This window comes from Triticum urartu, chromosome 1A, assembly GCF_056163025.1.
Source record: "Triticum urartu cultivar PI428250 chromosome 1A, HENAU_Tu73, whole genome shotgun sequence".
NCBI lineage: Eukaryota > Viridiplantae > Streptophyta > Magnoliopsida > Poales > Poaceae > Triticum > Triticum urartu.
In genome coordinates, this window is record NC_141873.1 from 87,446,670 (window position 1) to 87,463,549 (window position 16,880).

At 43.5% G+C, this 16,880-nt stretch overlaps 1 long non-coding RNA gene across 9 annotated transcripts; it reads left to right on the plus strand.

The window, feature by feature from the left end:
- The first annotated feature begins 7,698 nt into the window (after positions 1-7,698).
- LOC125531760 (uncharacterized) lies at positions 7,699-13,007 on the plus strand. 9 transcript variants are annotated; one of them, XR_007293504.2, is made up of 5 exons: positions 7,699-8,048; positions 8,861-8,973; positions 9,918-11,058; positions 11,157-11,340; positions 12,403-13,007. It is a non-coding gene; the product is annotated as an uncharacterized LOC125531760 (long non-coding RNA). The 9 variants fall into 9 exon arrangements; XR_007293503.2 differs by having other exon boundaries at positions 9,918-9,979; positions 10,122-11,340; XR_007293506.2 differs by having other exon boundaries at positions 7,700-8,048; positions 12,494-13,007.
- The last annotated feature ends 3,873 nt before the right edge of the window (positions 13,008-16,880 follow it).

Genomic DNA, 16,880 nt, shown 5'->3' on the forward strand with positions numbered 1-16,880 from the left:
ACTGCTGGAACCACTCTGCGGCTTGGTCTTTGAGTTGGAAGGAAGCGAACTTGACAAAGTCCTCAGGCCTGACGTTACTGCACTCGAAATGCTTGCACAGATCCACAAGCCAATCGTCAGCATCAGTTGCCTCAACACAATTGCTGAAAGTCTTTGGCCCGTTAGCAAGGAACTGGTTGAGTGTAGCAAAGTGATTCTGATTGTTGCCTTGGTTGCCTTGGTTCGCTTGATTGCGCCCTTGAAGAATTTGCATGATCAACTGTGTGTTTGCATTGGTTGCGGCCATCACAGCTTGCCATGCCTCCGGAGGAGGTGGAGGTGGTGGCGGATCCTGATTCTGATTCTGATTGGTGCTCTTAGCGGGAGCCATCCTGAAGAGGTTGACCACCGTTAGCACATTGACAGATAAAATGAAGCTGAATCCAACGGAATGAAAATTGCAACATATAGTCTTCACATCCGAATAAAATGAACGAATGCATTCCTCTTGAAATGGTCACATATCCATAAATTGAGAAGCCACTTAGAATTCAGGTAGAGAAAAAAATCAACAAGGTATGGATCAAGAACGAATACTCGGTAAGAAATCCCAATCTCAAACCAAATATCCGTGGAAGAAGAACTAGAGCTACAAGAATTCCCACCTATGAAACTCCTGAACCTTTCCGGTTATGCAATCAGGTGTTGGGGACACAGGGGAAGCATAATATCTCACCCAAATCTAGAAATTCCTACATCCAGCTGTACCCATCCTTCAACACATAACCGAGAAAAACTTCGGAAACCATCTACCTCAACCTTCGAAAAGCATCCGTTATACAAGTTATGGCGATACTCCCGAACTCCCGCCCCAGTACTGGGTGGCGTCGAGGTTATCTCACTAACGAACTGCATAAAAGAGATTTTCGATGTCGGCGAACTAAACTCAGGTATTCCAAAACTGCAACGATAAAATTGTGACGACAACACCTCGGAGCTCAACTCCCCGGGACACTGCCACAAAACCCCTTACAGGAGGCACCAAGACAATGTTCTCGTCACAAAACCATCGGAACGATTCCAAGATACCCGCGTGATCCTAATTTTTTTTTAGTGAAATTTGAGAAGAGAAGAGTCAAAACTCTACGTCATGATGCCTTACCAGAGCGATGAGGAGACTGGGAAGTAAAAAGAATTCCTAAACTCTCCGATATATAATTCCTAAATGACTCAAAACATTTTTCTAGACACAACTCGGCTGCTAAAAACGATCAATCAGTGGGGGCTCCTAATGGTCGGGGAAGGCTCTGATTACCAACTTGTAACGCCCTCGATGCGGCTATATCTCCCACGTGTCGAGGCACGACTTAGAGGCATAACCGCATTGAAAGCAATGTCGCAAGTTAGGCAATCATCACAACAACCCATGTAATATAGATAATAAAAGGGGAGATACATAGTTGGCTTACACTCGCCACGTCAATCAAAGTACATGACTAGCATTACAACATTCAAACACTCATGGCCCGACTACGGCGCCAAAATAAAAGATAACCCAACATGCGACACGGTCCCGATCACCCCAACTGGGCACCACTACTGATCATCAGGAAAAGAAACATAGTATCGTTGAGAGTCCTCGTCGAACTCCCACTTGAGCTCAAGCGCGTCATCTGGAACGGAATCATCAGGCCCTGCATCTGGTGTAATAGTAATCTGTGAGCCACGGGGACTCAGCAATCTCGCACCCTCGCGATCAAGACTATTTAAGCTTAAAAGGTAAGGCAAGGTAAATATATGTGGAGCTGCAGCAAGCGACTAGCATATATGGTGGCTATCCTATTCGCAAAAGAGAGCGAGAAGAGGAGGCAAAGCGCAAGCGAGTAATCTAGAGAACAACCTGCGCAAGCATTACTCCAACACCGTGTTCGCTTCCCGGACTCCGCCGAGAAGAGACCATCACGGCAACTCACACTGTTGATTCATTTTAATTAAGTTAAGGTTCAAGTTATCTTCAACCGGACATTAACAAATTCCCATCTGCCCATAACCGCGGGCACGGCTTTCGAAAGTTCAAATCCCTGCAGGGGAGTCCCAACTTAGCCCATGACAAGCTCTCACGGTCAACGAAGGAATAGACCTCCTCCCGAGACGTTCCGATCAGACTCGGTACCTCGGTTCTTCAAGACGCTTCGACAGGTTAAAAGAAATCCAGCAACACCGCCCGAATGTGCCGACAAATCCCAATAGGAGCTGCACATATCTCGTTCTCAGGGCACAATCGGATAAGCAATCCGTACAACTAAAACCAGCCCTCAATTTTCCCTGAGGTGGCGCTGCAAGGGGCTCTAGGTTGGACCAACACTCAGAGGAGCACTGGCCCGGGGGGTTTAAAATAAGATGACCCTCGGGCTCCGGAAACCCAAGGGAAAAGAGTCTAGGTGGCAAATGGTAAAACCAAGGTTGGGCATTGCTGGAAAAGCTTTAATCAAGGCGAACTATCAAGGGGTTCCCATTATAACCCAACCGCGTAAGGAACGCAAAATCCGGGAACATAACACCGATATGATGGAAACTAGACCCGTTCCGGCACCCTGCCGGAGGGGGAATCCCTCTCCGGTGGCCATCTTCATCATCCCGGCGCTCTCCATGACGAGGGAGTAGTTCACCCTCGGGGCTGAGGGTATGTATCAGTAGCTATGTGTTTGATCTCTCTCTCTCTCGTGTTCTTGATTCGGAACGATCTTGATGTATCGCGAGCTTTAATATTATAGTTGGATCTTATGATGTTTCTCCCCCTCTACTCTCTTGTGATGAATTGAGTTTTCCCTTTAAAATTATCTTATCGGATTGAGTCTTTAAGGATTTGAGAACACTTGATGTATGTCTTGCATGTGCTTATCTGTGGTGACAATGGGATATCACGTGATCCATGATACGTCTCCAACGTATCTATAATTTTTGATTGTTCCATGCTATTATATTATCAACCTTGGATGTTTTATATGCATTTATATGCTATTTTATATGATTTTTGGGACTAACCTATTAACCTAGAGCCCAGTTGTAACGCCCTCGATGTGGCTATATCTCCCACGTGTCGAGGCACGACTTAGAGGCATAACCGCATTGAAAGCAATGTTGCAAGTTAGGCAATCATCACAACATCCCATGTAATATAGATAATAAAAGGGGAGATACATAGTTGGCTTACACTCGCCACGTCAATCAAAGTACATGAATAGCATTACAACATTCAAATACTCATGGCCCGACTACGGCGCCAAAATAAAAGATAACCCAACATGCGACACGGTCCCGATCACCCCAACTGGGCACCACTACTGATCATCAGGAAAAGAAACATAGTATCGTTGAGAGTCCTCATCGAACTCCCACTTGAGCTCAAGCGCGTCATCTGGAACGGAATCATCAGGCCCTGCATCTGGTGTAATAGTAATCTGTGAGCCACGGGGACTCAGCAATCTCGCACCCTCGCGATCAAGACTATTTAAGCTTAAAAGGTAAGGCAAGGTAAATATATGTGGAGCTGCAGCAAGCGACTAGCATATATGGTGGCTATCCTATTCGCAAAAGAGAGCGAGAAGAGGAGGCAAAGCGCAAGCGAGTAATCTAGAGAACAACCTGCGCAAGCATTACTCCAACACCGTGTTCGCTTCCCGGACTCCGCCGAGAAGAGACCATCACGGCAACTCACACTGTTGATTCATTTTAATTAAGTTAAGGTTCAAGTTATCTTCAACCGGACATTAACAAATTCCCATCTGCCCATAACCGCGGGCACGGCTTTCGAAAGTTCAAATCCCTGCAGGGGAGTCCCAACTTAGCCCATGACAAGCTCTCACGGTCAACGAAGGAATAGACCTCCTCCCGAGACGTTCCGATCAGACTCGGTACCTCGGTTCTTCAAGACGCTTCGACAGGTTAAAAGAAATCCAGCAACACCGCCCGAATGTGCCGACAAATCCCAATAGGAGCTGCACATATCTCGTTCTCAGGGCACAATTGGATAAGCAATCCGTACAACTAAAACCAGCCCTCAAGTTTCCCCGAGGTGGCGCTGCAAGGGGCTCTAGGTTGGACCAACACTCAGAGGAGCACTGGCCCGGGGGGGTTTAAAATAAGATGACCCTCGGGCTTCGGAAACCCAAGGGAAAAGAGGCTAGGTGGCAAATGGTAAAACCAAGGTTGGGCATTGCTGGAAAAGCTTTAATCAAGGCGAACTATCAAGGGGTTCCCATTATAACCCAACCGCGTAAGGAACGCAAAATCCGGGAACATAACACCGATATGATGGAAACTAGGGCGGCAAGAGTGGAACAAAACACTAGGCGAGAGGCCGAGCCTTCCACCCTTTACCAAGTATATAGATGCATTAAGATAACATGGCAATATAATGATATCCCAACAAGTAAGTAATGTTCCAACAAGGAACGGTCTCCAATCTTCACCTGCAACTAGCAACGCTATAAGAGGGGCTGAGCAAAGTGGTAACATAGCCAATCAACGGTTTGCTAGGACATGGTGGGTTAGAGGTTTGACATGGCAATTTGGGAGGCATGATAAGCAAGTGGTAGGCATCGTAGCATGGCATAGCAAAAGAGCGAGCATCTAGCAAAGCAAAGATAGTAGTGATTTCGAGGGTATGGTCATCTTGCCTGCAAAGTTGTCAGAGTTGACTGGATCCTCGAAAGAAAACTCAACGGGCTCCTCGTTAGCGAACTCGTCTCCCGGCTCTACCCAAACAAGACAAACAAGCAACAAGGACACAATCAACCACGTGCAAGGATCAAACAGTATGATGCAATCATGGTATGCTATGTGGGATGCAATATGTGATGCATATGCAAGATTTGACAAGGAATGCATGAACCTGGCCTCAACTTGTAAATCCAAGTGTTCCACTGGAAAGATGAGATGAAATCGCTTGAAAACGATATAAAGAACGCCGGAATCGGAGTTACGGTTTGGAAATGGCAAGCAATTCAAATATGGCACCGGTCTACGATTTACAGCAAGTAGCCATCTAAATGCAACAAGATAAACATTCTACAGCACCCAAACATGACAACAAAATACATGGCAGGGATCCATTCATGATGCTTAACAAAAGTCTAGCACTGAGCTACTGCCAATTCATCCATTAACAGGTTCAAACAAGCATGGCAAAAATGCATTTGGCAAACAGATCTCAGACTTAGTGAAATTAACACTTGTCTGGAATTTCAGATCAGATAGCACACTTCGGAGCAACAAAACTACATGCTACAGGACCTGAACATGGCAAAGTAAAACATGGCATGGAGCTACTCAAAGAGCTTAACAAAAGTCCCTTAGTGACCTTGAGCCAAAAGGGATCAGAAAATACAATTGCAAGAATGTGAACATGGCAAAAACATAATCAGTTCTCAGACTTAGTGAAAACTGGAGCATGCTGAAAACAGATATCAAGTAGGCATGTTTACGAGCTCGATGCACTCACTACAGAGAATGTCATGGCAATATAATCATACACCCATCAAGAATACACAAAAATACAAGCTATACATGGCAAGAACAATAACATAGCATGCACGGATCAACTACAACATCCTCGGCAAAATCGCTAACAAGTAGACAATCTGCCCAGATTCACGAAATGACAAAAGTAGAGCTCGATTGACTCAAGATAGGGTGCTCCATAATTGTAAATAAAGACATGGATGGATAGAGCACCACAATATTAACAAAACATCCTTACTGATCATCCTCAAAAGAGGCACGGATCACTAGGAAACAACATGAACATATGGCCATATGAGATAAACAGTCCAAGGACTTAGTGGAAATGCCAAGTCCCTGAAATCAGCATTAACGAATGCCCCACTTTGCAAGCTTGTGCTAGTCACCACACACATCACAAAAATACATGGGTTGCACCTCTGGATAGATGGCAAAACATATAACAAAACACATGTAGAGCTCAAGGACATATCATGCACACAATAATCATGGCAAAAATGACAAATATCTAATTGGAGCAGCAGATCTGACAATTATCTCAAATAGCATTCTTCCAACAGCATTTCGGGCATCAAGATGAACTCAAATGAAAATGATGCAGTGAGATGAAATGATGTGCTCTCTGAGACGAACATTTTGATATGCCATATGCACAAAACGGAGTTACGGGTGCAAAGTTATAGCACGATGAACATGGGCATATGGAACTGAGAACTTGAGGACTTAGAAGAAAATGACCACCCGCGGATCTAGGGTTCCTCGCGGCACGCAACCCGAGGTAAATTCCGGCGAGGTCGCCGCGGCTCCGGCAAGCCCGACGGAGCGGCAGGGAGGCAGGGGAGAGTAGATCCGGCCTCCTCCGGCCGGATCCGGCGGCGAGGAGGTGTCCGGCCACCGCGGGGTGGCGAGGAGGCGCGGGGACGGGTCCGGCGACGAGCGGCGGACGGTGGCCGAGGCGGAGAGGCGGCGGCGGCAGCTCGTCGGCGTCGGGGAAGGAGAAGGGCGCGGGTGGCGGGCGGATCTGGCCCGCGGGAAGCGGCGGCTCGGGCCGGGGGGCCCCGCCTGGGCCCGGGCGGGCCGGCGAAGTGGGCGCGGGTGCTGGCCACGTGGCGCTCCCGGAGTGGCTAGCGGGGGGAGCGGACAATGTCCGTCAGCGCGGATTTTGTCCGGCGCGGCGCGGTGGACGAGGAGCTAGGTTTTCGGGAGGAAGGAGGAGATTTTTGGGGGTTCTTTATATAGAGGTAGAGGGAGTTAGGAGTGTCCAAATGAGGTGCGGTTTTCGGCCACACGATCGTGATCGAACGTTCTAGATGATGGAGAGGGTTTTGGTGGGTTTTGGGCCAACTTGGAGGAGTGTTGGGCTGCAACACACACGAGGCCTTTTCGGTCCCTCGGTTAACCGTTGGAGCATCAAACGAAGTCCAAATGGTACGAAACTTGACAGGCGGTCTACCAGTAGTAAACCAAGGCCGCTTGGCAAGTCTCGGTCCAATCCGGAAATGTTTAATCCCGACATAGAAAGAAAGGTCGAAATGACCACCGGAGGAGAACGAAGCGCCGGAATGCAAAACGGACAACGGGGAAAATGCTCGAATGCATGAGATTGAACACGTATGCAAATGCAATGCACATGATGACATGATATGAGATGCATGACAACGATAACAACACACGGAGACAAAAACCCGAACCCGAGAAAATAAAATAATTTAAGGCCGGAAACGGCAAGAGTTGGAGTACATATTGGGTAAATCATATCCGGGGTGTTACACCAGTACCAGTTTCTGTTTTTTTTGCCTATTTTAGGGTTTCGCAGAAAAGGAAAATCAAACGGAGTCCAATTGACCTGAAACTTCATGGAACTTATTTTTGGAAGAAAAGAAGCCCAGAAGACTTGGAGTGCACGTCAGGGGATCTACGAGGAGGCCACGAGGCAGGGGGCGTGCCCACCCTCCTGGGCGTGCCCTCCACCCTCGTGGGCCCCTCATGACCCCCTTGACGTACTTCTTCCGCCTATATATCTCCATCTTTACCTACTAATAAACCAGCGACTGCTTCTGGTCGTACGTCGTCGGCCTTTTTGCAAAAAAGTCCCCCTGTTTCTGAGAAATTAACCCGCAGTCCTACTTAAGTGTATCTGAGAAAACACTTCATTCTTACAAAAAGGACCCCGCACTTTTTTGTATTCAACCCGTGATCCTGTTGGGGTGGCCCTGAGATAACGTTGCAAAAATACCCCGGTGTAGAACGAGCGGCTGGGGCGGCGGCTGCTCGATGGAGAACGAAGGCGACGGCTGGAGCTCACGGGGGTCGGATCCGGGACCGGCAGGGCCTGGGGACGCCGATTCAGAGGTGGGAGGAGGGGTCGCAAGTGAAGAGAGGGAGGTGAGGAAGAGAAGAAGGAAGAAAGGAGGGGAGGGCAGGAGCTCGCCGGAGACGGGCGACGGCGGACGGACGGCCGCGGGAGACGGAGGGATCCAGAGCCGCCCGTTCGGGCGACACCAATCAGGCCACGGGTGGAGTACGAACGAGGACTTGACCACTAGGTATTCCATTGATCTCCCCTCTTTTCCTACCTCCCCTCAATCTGCCCCTCCCCCCATCCATCCAGCGCCGCCGTTGTTTCAGCACCCGCTCGCCAGGCACTGCCGTGCGGAGCCACCTTCCCAGCGCGCCGCCCCGCCTGCCCACGTCGGAAGGCTCCCCACCCCCACCACGCGCCAGTTCGGCCCCACTGCCCATAGCACTACTGCAGAACCTTTTCAAATCGAAGCTCAGAGCATGCGAACCTCTCTCTGTACTGGTGGTCATGGACGGATGTTTCTGCTCCTCTCCCTCACAAGCTACCCCTCTCTCTATCTCTTATATATGGATGGACAACTGCATTCTTCCCAAATAAATATGTGCCCCTTTTCTTGAGATTGCGCCCACAACATGTTTGATGTTATGCTTATAAAGAGTTGAACTTCATTTTTTTCCCAGGTTTTTCTTTAATGTATGAGGCCTGGTGTAATTTGTTTTCAAAGTGAACATACTGCACATGCCAATGCATCTAGGAAAATTAAGTTATTTTTTTCGAACAAACTGGATGCATAAATTTTGGATATGAACATTGAATAGGTGCTGAAATGTTATGCTAATAATAGTTTCCAACTTGCATTTTAGCAGAACTACAAAACTATAGAAATATATCAAAACTATTATAACTCAATCAATTTGAAGTTTTTAATTATGTGTACTGAAAATGGATTTGGTGTCCACGACATGTGGAGTTAAGGTCAAGTTAGCTTATGTGCTGATGTTCTTCTCCTATAACATGATGCACCCTTGACTTACTTTTTTAGATGCTCTCACGCAGACACACAAAAATGACAACCAGTAGGCGCTTTCGGACACCCGACAGATTGACAGCACAGAAGCAAAGATATCCAATACGAGGCCATGATGCCCAGCAGAGACGTAGCAACAAAGGTGATAAACTCTGGTCTTTTTGGTACAATAAGTTTTTCTTCAGACAGAGAGGCTCTAATTTTGGTCGATTGATCGGCTCAAGTTACGCGCACATATATGCCTAGGCCCTTCTTCTGGATGCTCTGCATCCTCTCTCAGTAATGCACTTTGTTATTTGTTGATCATTTATGGATAGATATTGCCTATTGGATAATGGCACTGAAAACATCATACCAAACAGCATTGGCAACATTGAGAAATTGAGAAAGCTTCTTCTCTGTTTGAGTTGAAATTAAGAAACCACACATAGAGCAATGCCGTCTTCATCATGCTGCAACTATACAGCTCAGGGTGGCCAAACTCGAAAAGTTGATGCAAAATTTAGTTATGATTCCTTTGTACTGTCTACAATATTATAAATAAAATATTGCTACTAAATATCTACGAGTGATGATGCATGCAAACAATTTCTTAGAGATAGGCTGTTTACAATCATGCACAATGCAGATCTGTTAATTTTTAATTTTGAAATAATGGATATGTTCTATTAGCTTGAGCAGTTGACAGGACGCCTTTTTTTGTTTTTCATGATTGCAGAAGCTCAAGTACTTGAGCCATTTAGAAAAAAAAACACTAAAACTACTTGCGAATCCAGTGCATCTTTATCAAGATAAATAATATTATAGGTGTTGCCATCTATGATCATTTCCCTATTCATACTCTGCAACTCCACTTGAAAAGGGCATGAAGTCAAGAAAAAGGCTGCGAGCTTCTGATGGATAATAAATCTCATGGTCAGACCATGGGTACATTGGGGTCAGAGCGCCTCAAGACAATTAGTTGCTAACTAAAAATGGCAAGAACCTCAGTTGAAGGACCTTACTCTGATTCACAACCACAATAGCACAGTAGATAACTTGGTAGTTTCATGTTTAACAACTTCTACTTTGATACTTTTTCGACAGCTTGATGGAAAAGCTCGACAGAATAACATGGTTACAACTAACAGTCTGACGGCCTAAATCAAGTATGTTCCTTCTTCCCCTGCCTGATTAATATACACCAGCTCTATGATCTATCTCAAATATTTTCAATCACTGAAAAGTATCTACCCAAATATAAATCAAGTATGTAGTTTTGTAGTGGAATCTCTAAAAAGACATATTTAGAAACAGAGGGAGTACAATCAAGGAGTTGTGATCAAGCTGCGGCGGCGGTCGCCTGACCATCGACGATGAGTGCCTCGGGGATGCCCCAGCTTTCATGTATGTGATGGCTTGCCAACAAATTTTCTTGTCATGGTAACGTTTATTTAAGATCGCAATGTTCTAGCCCCAAAATAGAAGCTAGCCATCGGATATGTTTGCACTGGTTACTACAGGATGCAAGAGGCACATAAGTTCTCAAATGATTTCATGGCATCCGTACAAGCGATGAAGGAGGGAATTTTTAATGTATAAAGGCATACAAACTTGACCTAAATAAGTGCTCTTGTGTTTCTGTTATATTTTCCTATGGCTGCGATATTGTAACTTAAATTAAATAGTGTTGTGTTTGTCTCAGCTCTCTTCATGCAAATTGCTGCTATACCTATATGTTCCTCTCAGTACTGCTAATGGAATGGCATTTCAATTCATATACAACAAGTGCAATTACATCTTGTGAAATATCAGTTTTTAGTTATATTCTGTGTAGTCCAGCAAAATGCAGTTAGAATCTCTCATAATTCAGCTAATGGAGATGTTATATTTTTGTTCTGTGGTTAAATGCAGTCACAGTCTGTCAAAATCAAGATAAATGAAGTCACATGTATGGCCAAATTATTGCTTCAGGTACTGTACAAAGTGCACTTCACATGCATGACACAAGGATCGACCAGGACAACACTTTACAGAACCCTGCAACACAACCACTGACAGTAACGTAGTTCTCAATGAACACCTGAGGTTACATAACTAACACATCAACAGGATTGAATCCGTTGTCAGTATAGAAAATGTTGGCTCGGATGTTATGTGCACAACCTGTGAGATGGTTGTTGTTTGGATAGAGAATCAGCTCCATGAAAACAAAACAAAGGAGCTGATATTGCAATAGGTTAACCAGGTTACTTTGTGATTTGCCTTGCCCTTTACCATTCTCTGATGCAATGTAATTCGTGAAAGAAAGGTAACAGGTGACAATACTTTTGCCTTTTATTCCAGCTGTGTGAACATTTACGGAGCCCGAACGGGGAGTCCACAGTCAGCTGCTGTGAGACCTCGAAAATGCGGGTTCTTTTTTCGTTGCTTACAGCGAGAGCCGTTGTTGTGGATGAGAACAACCACCATGGATCCCTCGCTCCAAGTCATGGTCCAAGTTGCTGAATGTCCACAAGAAAATTTATCTGTAAGCAACGCTACAACCCCATCTGTCTCTCATACAATATTCTATGTTTTGCAAGTTTGTGTTGCCCACCTATTTGTTAATATGCTTCTCAAGGTCTAAAAATACTCTCTCTATCTGTCTCTCTTTCTCTGTCATCCATCATGCTCTGTTTTGCAAACTGTGCTAGCCACTTATTTGTTAATATGCTTCTCAAGTTCTAAACATATTTTGTCAGATTTCTCACACATTGTACAAGGATTATAGTGAATAAATTTTAAAAGAGCGGAATCACATATCAAAAAGTCCAATTCATAGAGGCAATGACCTACTGAATGTTGGTAATAATGATGCTATTATTTTTTAGAATAAACTCGAACTACAGGAACCATATAGTAGTGGTGAAAAAATGGATAGTGATAAACAACTTTTGTATTTTTCTTATTCGGATTAAAGGGACCTCATTCCCAGAGCTACTTGACGAAAAATAAAATGTGTGCATGCGCCAATGAAGTCCAGAAATTAATCCTCATGTGTGTCCAATATTTTGTCTGAGAAGTCCGAATGTTCAGTGTTGGTAAAGTATACCTCCCGCTGATAGAACAGCGGAAAGATCGTTTCGTTGATGGCGAGTTTGCCCTGATACTGATATCTAGCGCGCGTTGGTAGTGTCATGCTGCCTGGTCGGCGCTGCAACTACACAGCTAAGCAGGAGGTAGGTGAGATGAGGCGAGCCTGAGATCTGGAGCATCCAGTAATAGTGTTGATTTTTGTGTGTGTTTGTTTTTTCTGGTAGTGACACCTATGAAGAAAGTTAGGCGAGCAAGAACATGTGGTTGTGGTGCTTCGTCTCCTTGCCTACAGTTTATATCTTAAGCTTCCCTTGCTATGTGTAATATGGCTAGGTAAAATCTGCATATGACAAGAGACGTATATCCATGCATAAGCAATTGACGTTACTTGCCAACCAATTGATGTTTGCAAACTCATCCTAATAGTAACTTCTGTCTCAATCTTAATTGTTCAAGAATCAACATTTGCACATTTAAGTGTATTCATTGGTCATTTTTTAATATGTCCTTGCAGATTAGTTGCTGAAAAACAACCCAGCCACCTACATTTGGCTGGACCATATATGTTTGATTAATGTTTAATGAAACGGCCCATGTTCCAGCAGATCCTTGCATTTTGTGGCATCTACAATGCTAGGAACTGCATCCCGAGGGGCATTAGAGACAGCGGCGGCATTGGAGCAGGTGCATCATGCGATTTGGTTGAGACGCACATATCACTATCTTGTTTCTGATGGTGTGTCTACACTGGCTACTACATGCTGCTCTCCAATCTATACACAACAAAGAAACAGTACTCTGAAGCAGGTTTGTTGAAGAACAAGGTCAAGAGCAGGAAGATGATGAAAACACCAGGATGTACTCTAATTGAGATAGGTGAAAAACAACATCTCTTCGTGGCTGACATACTTCATGTTTTAGTTTGATATTACTGTATGGTTTAGTTCATGAGTCCACAGGTTAAGTTCATGGCTCATGTTTATTCTCCGGTGTATTTGGCAAGTCTCACTTATTAATTAGTAGTATCGCTCTACATCATGGCCACACCACGTGATATGAGCTTAGTTTTTTCATACTGAACACTTAACTGGATTAAAACTATAAGTGGGTTTCTGACTATTTGTCGGTAGATCAAAGGTGATGGCTCTCAGTGGTAAAACCAACATGCATCAGGTTCTTAAGACATCACTAAATTTCTTATAAAATGTGTTTTGCTTATTCACAACACTTGTAGCTAATGTAGCTAACTGAAGATCGAAAGATCCAATCAACCAATGTATCTAACTGAAGCAAAATCACTCATCATGCCAGTAGGCTAATGTGGCCAGAAATTAGATAAGAGAGGAATGTTAGCAACTCATCAACATTGAAAGCACACAAAATGTTTCAGTTTTTAGGCCACTACTTTGTTTTGAAGAGCTATTTATGTGAGCTTTTTCTGTAGCATAGGACTACAGTTTTTCGGATAACATTCATCCACCACAAAAAATAGTACATGTACATATATTGTTTTTCTATATATATGTTCATGTACTATATTTCAATTGGGGATTCCCGCCTCCCGCAGCCCTGCCGCCGTGTCCTGGCCCTGCCATTGTCGTCCTGCTCTTGATCGGATCGGGTGGGCCGCCGCTCGATCTGCAGCCCAAAGAAAGTGTCGAACCGTTTTTTTCTTAACTCACCGAGGATTGTGGGTTGAATACCAAAAATACATTGTCTTTTCTGTAAAATTGCCTCTTCATGTGCGCATCCATCTCCTTCAATAGCAAGACGGATGGTCTCTGGTGTTGCACATCCACCTGCCGCTTTTTTCAATGGTTTTCACGACGGATGGCTGTTGAGCCCATCTCAAGTGAATAGCTGGATACCATGTTGTTGGGCCATCATTTATCCCTAACAAAATTGAAGTTTTTTCTTTGGTAGGACAACATAGTTCTATAGATTATATTCATCATAATTACTTGCAAGTTCTCAAGAAATATTTGTTTTGCTACTATAAAAAAGATGACTAGACTGACTTAAGGGTATAGCTTGTAATGTGACGTTAGTTGTTGAATTAGTTGTTTCATGCTATTTGAAATGTTTTCCGTAACACATTGGATAGTATACTTTCACACGTCACATATTTCAATATATGAAGTGCCGCGTACCGGCGTGTGGAGCAGGTTTTGCAAAATTTTCCCGTTGCAACGCACCGGCATATGTACTAGTATACCCTAAAAACATCCGAGAGCACAATAGATCGGGAGTTCCGCCGCCAGAAGCCTCCGTAGCCACCGAAAGCCACCCCGTTCCGGCACCCTGCCGGAGGGGCAATCCCTCTCCGGTGGCCATCTTCATCATCCCGGTGCTCTCCATGACAAGGAGGGAGTAGTTCTCCCTCGGGGCTGAGGGTATGTACCAGTAGCTATGTGTTTGATCTCTCTCTCATGTTCTTGATTTGGCACGATCTTGATGTATCGCGAGCTTTGTTGTTATAGTTGGATTTTATATTTCTCCTCCCCATCTACTCTCTTGTAATGAATTGAGTTCCCCCTTTGAAGTTATCTTATTGGATCGAGTTTTTAAAGATTTGAGAACACTTGATGTATGTCTTGCCGTGCGTACCTGTGGTGACAATGGGATATCACGTGATTCACTTGGTGTATGTTTTTGTGATCAACTTGCGGGTTCCGCCCATGAACCTATGCATAAGGGTTGGCACATGTTTTAGTCGTGATTCTCTGGTAGAAATTTTGGGGCACTCTTTGAGGTCCTATGTGTTGGTTGAATAGATGAATCTGGGGTTGTGTGATGCATATCGTATAATCATACCCACGAATACTTGAGGTGACATTAGGTTTTTGGTTGATTTGTGTCTTAAGGTGTTATTCTAGTACGAACTCTAGGGTTGTTTGTGACACTTATAGGAATAGCCCAACGGATTGATTGGAAAGAATAACTTTGAGGTGGTTTCGTACCCTACCATAATCTCTTCGTTTGTTCTCCGCTATTAGTGACTTTGGAGTGACTCTTTGTTGCATGTTGAGGGATAGTTATGTGATCTAATTATGTTAGTATTGTTGAGGGAACTTGGACTAGCGAAAGTATGAACCCTAGGCCTTGTTTCAACGCATTGCAATACAGTTTATGCTCACTTTTATCATTAGTTACCTTGCTGTTTTTATAATTTCAGATTACAAATACCTTTATCTACTATCCATATTGCACTTGGATCACCATCTCTTCGCCGAACTAGTGCACCTATACAGTTTACCATTGTATTGGGTGTGTTGGGGAGACAAGAGACTCTTTGTTATTTGGTTGCAGGGTTGCTTGAGAGAGACCATCTTCATCCTATGCCTCCTACGGATTGATAAACCTTAGGTCATCCACTTGAGGGAAATTTGCTACTGTCCTACAAACCTCTGCACTTGGAGGCCCAACAACATCTACAAGAAGAAGGTTGTGTAGTAGATATCAAGCTCTTTTCTGGCGCCGTTGCCGGGGAGGTGGGTGCTTGAAGGTATATCTTTAGATCTTGCAATCGAATCTTTTTGTTTCTTATTTTATCACTAGTTTAGTTTATAAAAAAAACTATAAAAAATATGAAATTAATGATGCCTCATATGCTTCATCTTTTTAATATCTATCATGAAAATAAGAATTCCGATAATTGTGCTCAAGTTCTAGAAGAAGAATGCATTAGAATGTTTGGCACTAAATATTTGAATGATGAGCATGATTGCAATGTTGTTAGCATGAATTCTTTGAATATCCATGATACTAATGATGATTGCACTAGTTCTGATGAAAATGTCTCCTATAAACATGTCAATTTTTGTGAAGTGCATTGGGTTTGTAAGTGTACACCAAAAAGGGAAGATAGATATTGCAAGAAGCATAAGTACTTAGAAACTAAATTGTTGCAAGAAATACTAGATGATTGTGCTGAAAATTTAAATTTTCTTGGCCGTACTTGTGGACTTTGCAATGAACAGGGTCATTTAGCTATCCGATGCAAATTGTTTCATGATCTAATAGTGTCAAAAATTTGTGATGACTTGATTTCCCTTGCACATTATAATTAACTTAGTTTGCTTATGGGTTATGAAGACATGAAACGTTTAACTAATCATCTTCCAGAATTTGCCCGTTACAAACTTCTTGGCTTTGATCTAGAGGAAATTTATATGTATTGTGCGGTGAATTGCATTGAAAATCCTTATATTACCAATTACATAAAGACAAGAAAACAAATAGAAGATGAAGAGAATACTAATGAAAGGGAAGAGACTTCCCAATATCCTCCTATTATTTCTTATGATGAATCAGGTAACGAGGAGGAGCCTCCTATTCAACCAATCTCATTAATAAGGAGCTCCAAAAAGAGGATTGAACCCACACATGATGTGGTGAAGAAGAAGAAAAGAAAAAGGAAGAGAGGTAAAAAGATATCTCTCCCAAATAGTGCTGCTCCTATTACTATTGTGCCTCATGAAAATATAATTGTGAAAGATAATGACACTTCTTATGATCTTGAAAATCTTTTTGGCACTTGCTTGGAAGAATATGATAATCGCTATACTATTGGTGCTATCCATACTATTAATGATGAGAGTGATTATGCTTATGATATGAAAAGGCCCAAGCTTGGGGATGCTATGTTTGATGATGATGATATTTTTGAGAATATATTTGCTGCAATTAATGTTTGTCCCAAGCTTGGGGATGCTACGTTTGATGAAGATGATATTTTTAGTCTCCCAAGTTTTGATATGCAAATTTACAATGATGATAGCATACCTCCTACTTATGATGATTATTGTGATGATACTTATGCTATAAAAAGTAGTGATTATATTTATAAAACTTGTCATGATTATGATTACCCCTTTTCTGAACATTACTCTTTTAATGTGGAAACAATTTATAGTATTCGAGTCTCTTATGATGCTCCCACTATTCCGAATGAGAAGAATTTTTCTTATGCGGAGAGCAATAAAAATTCTA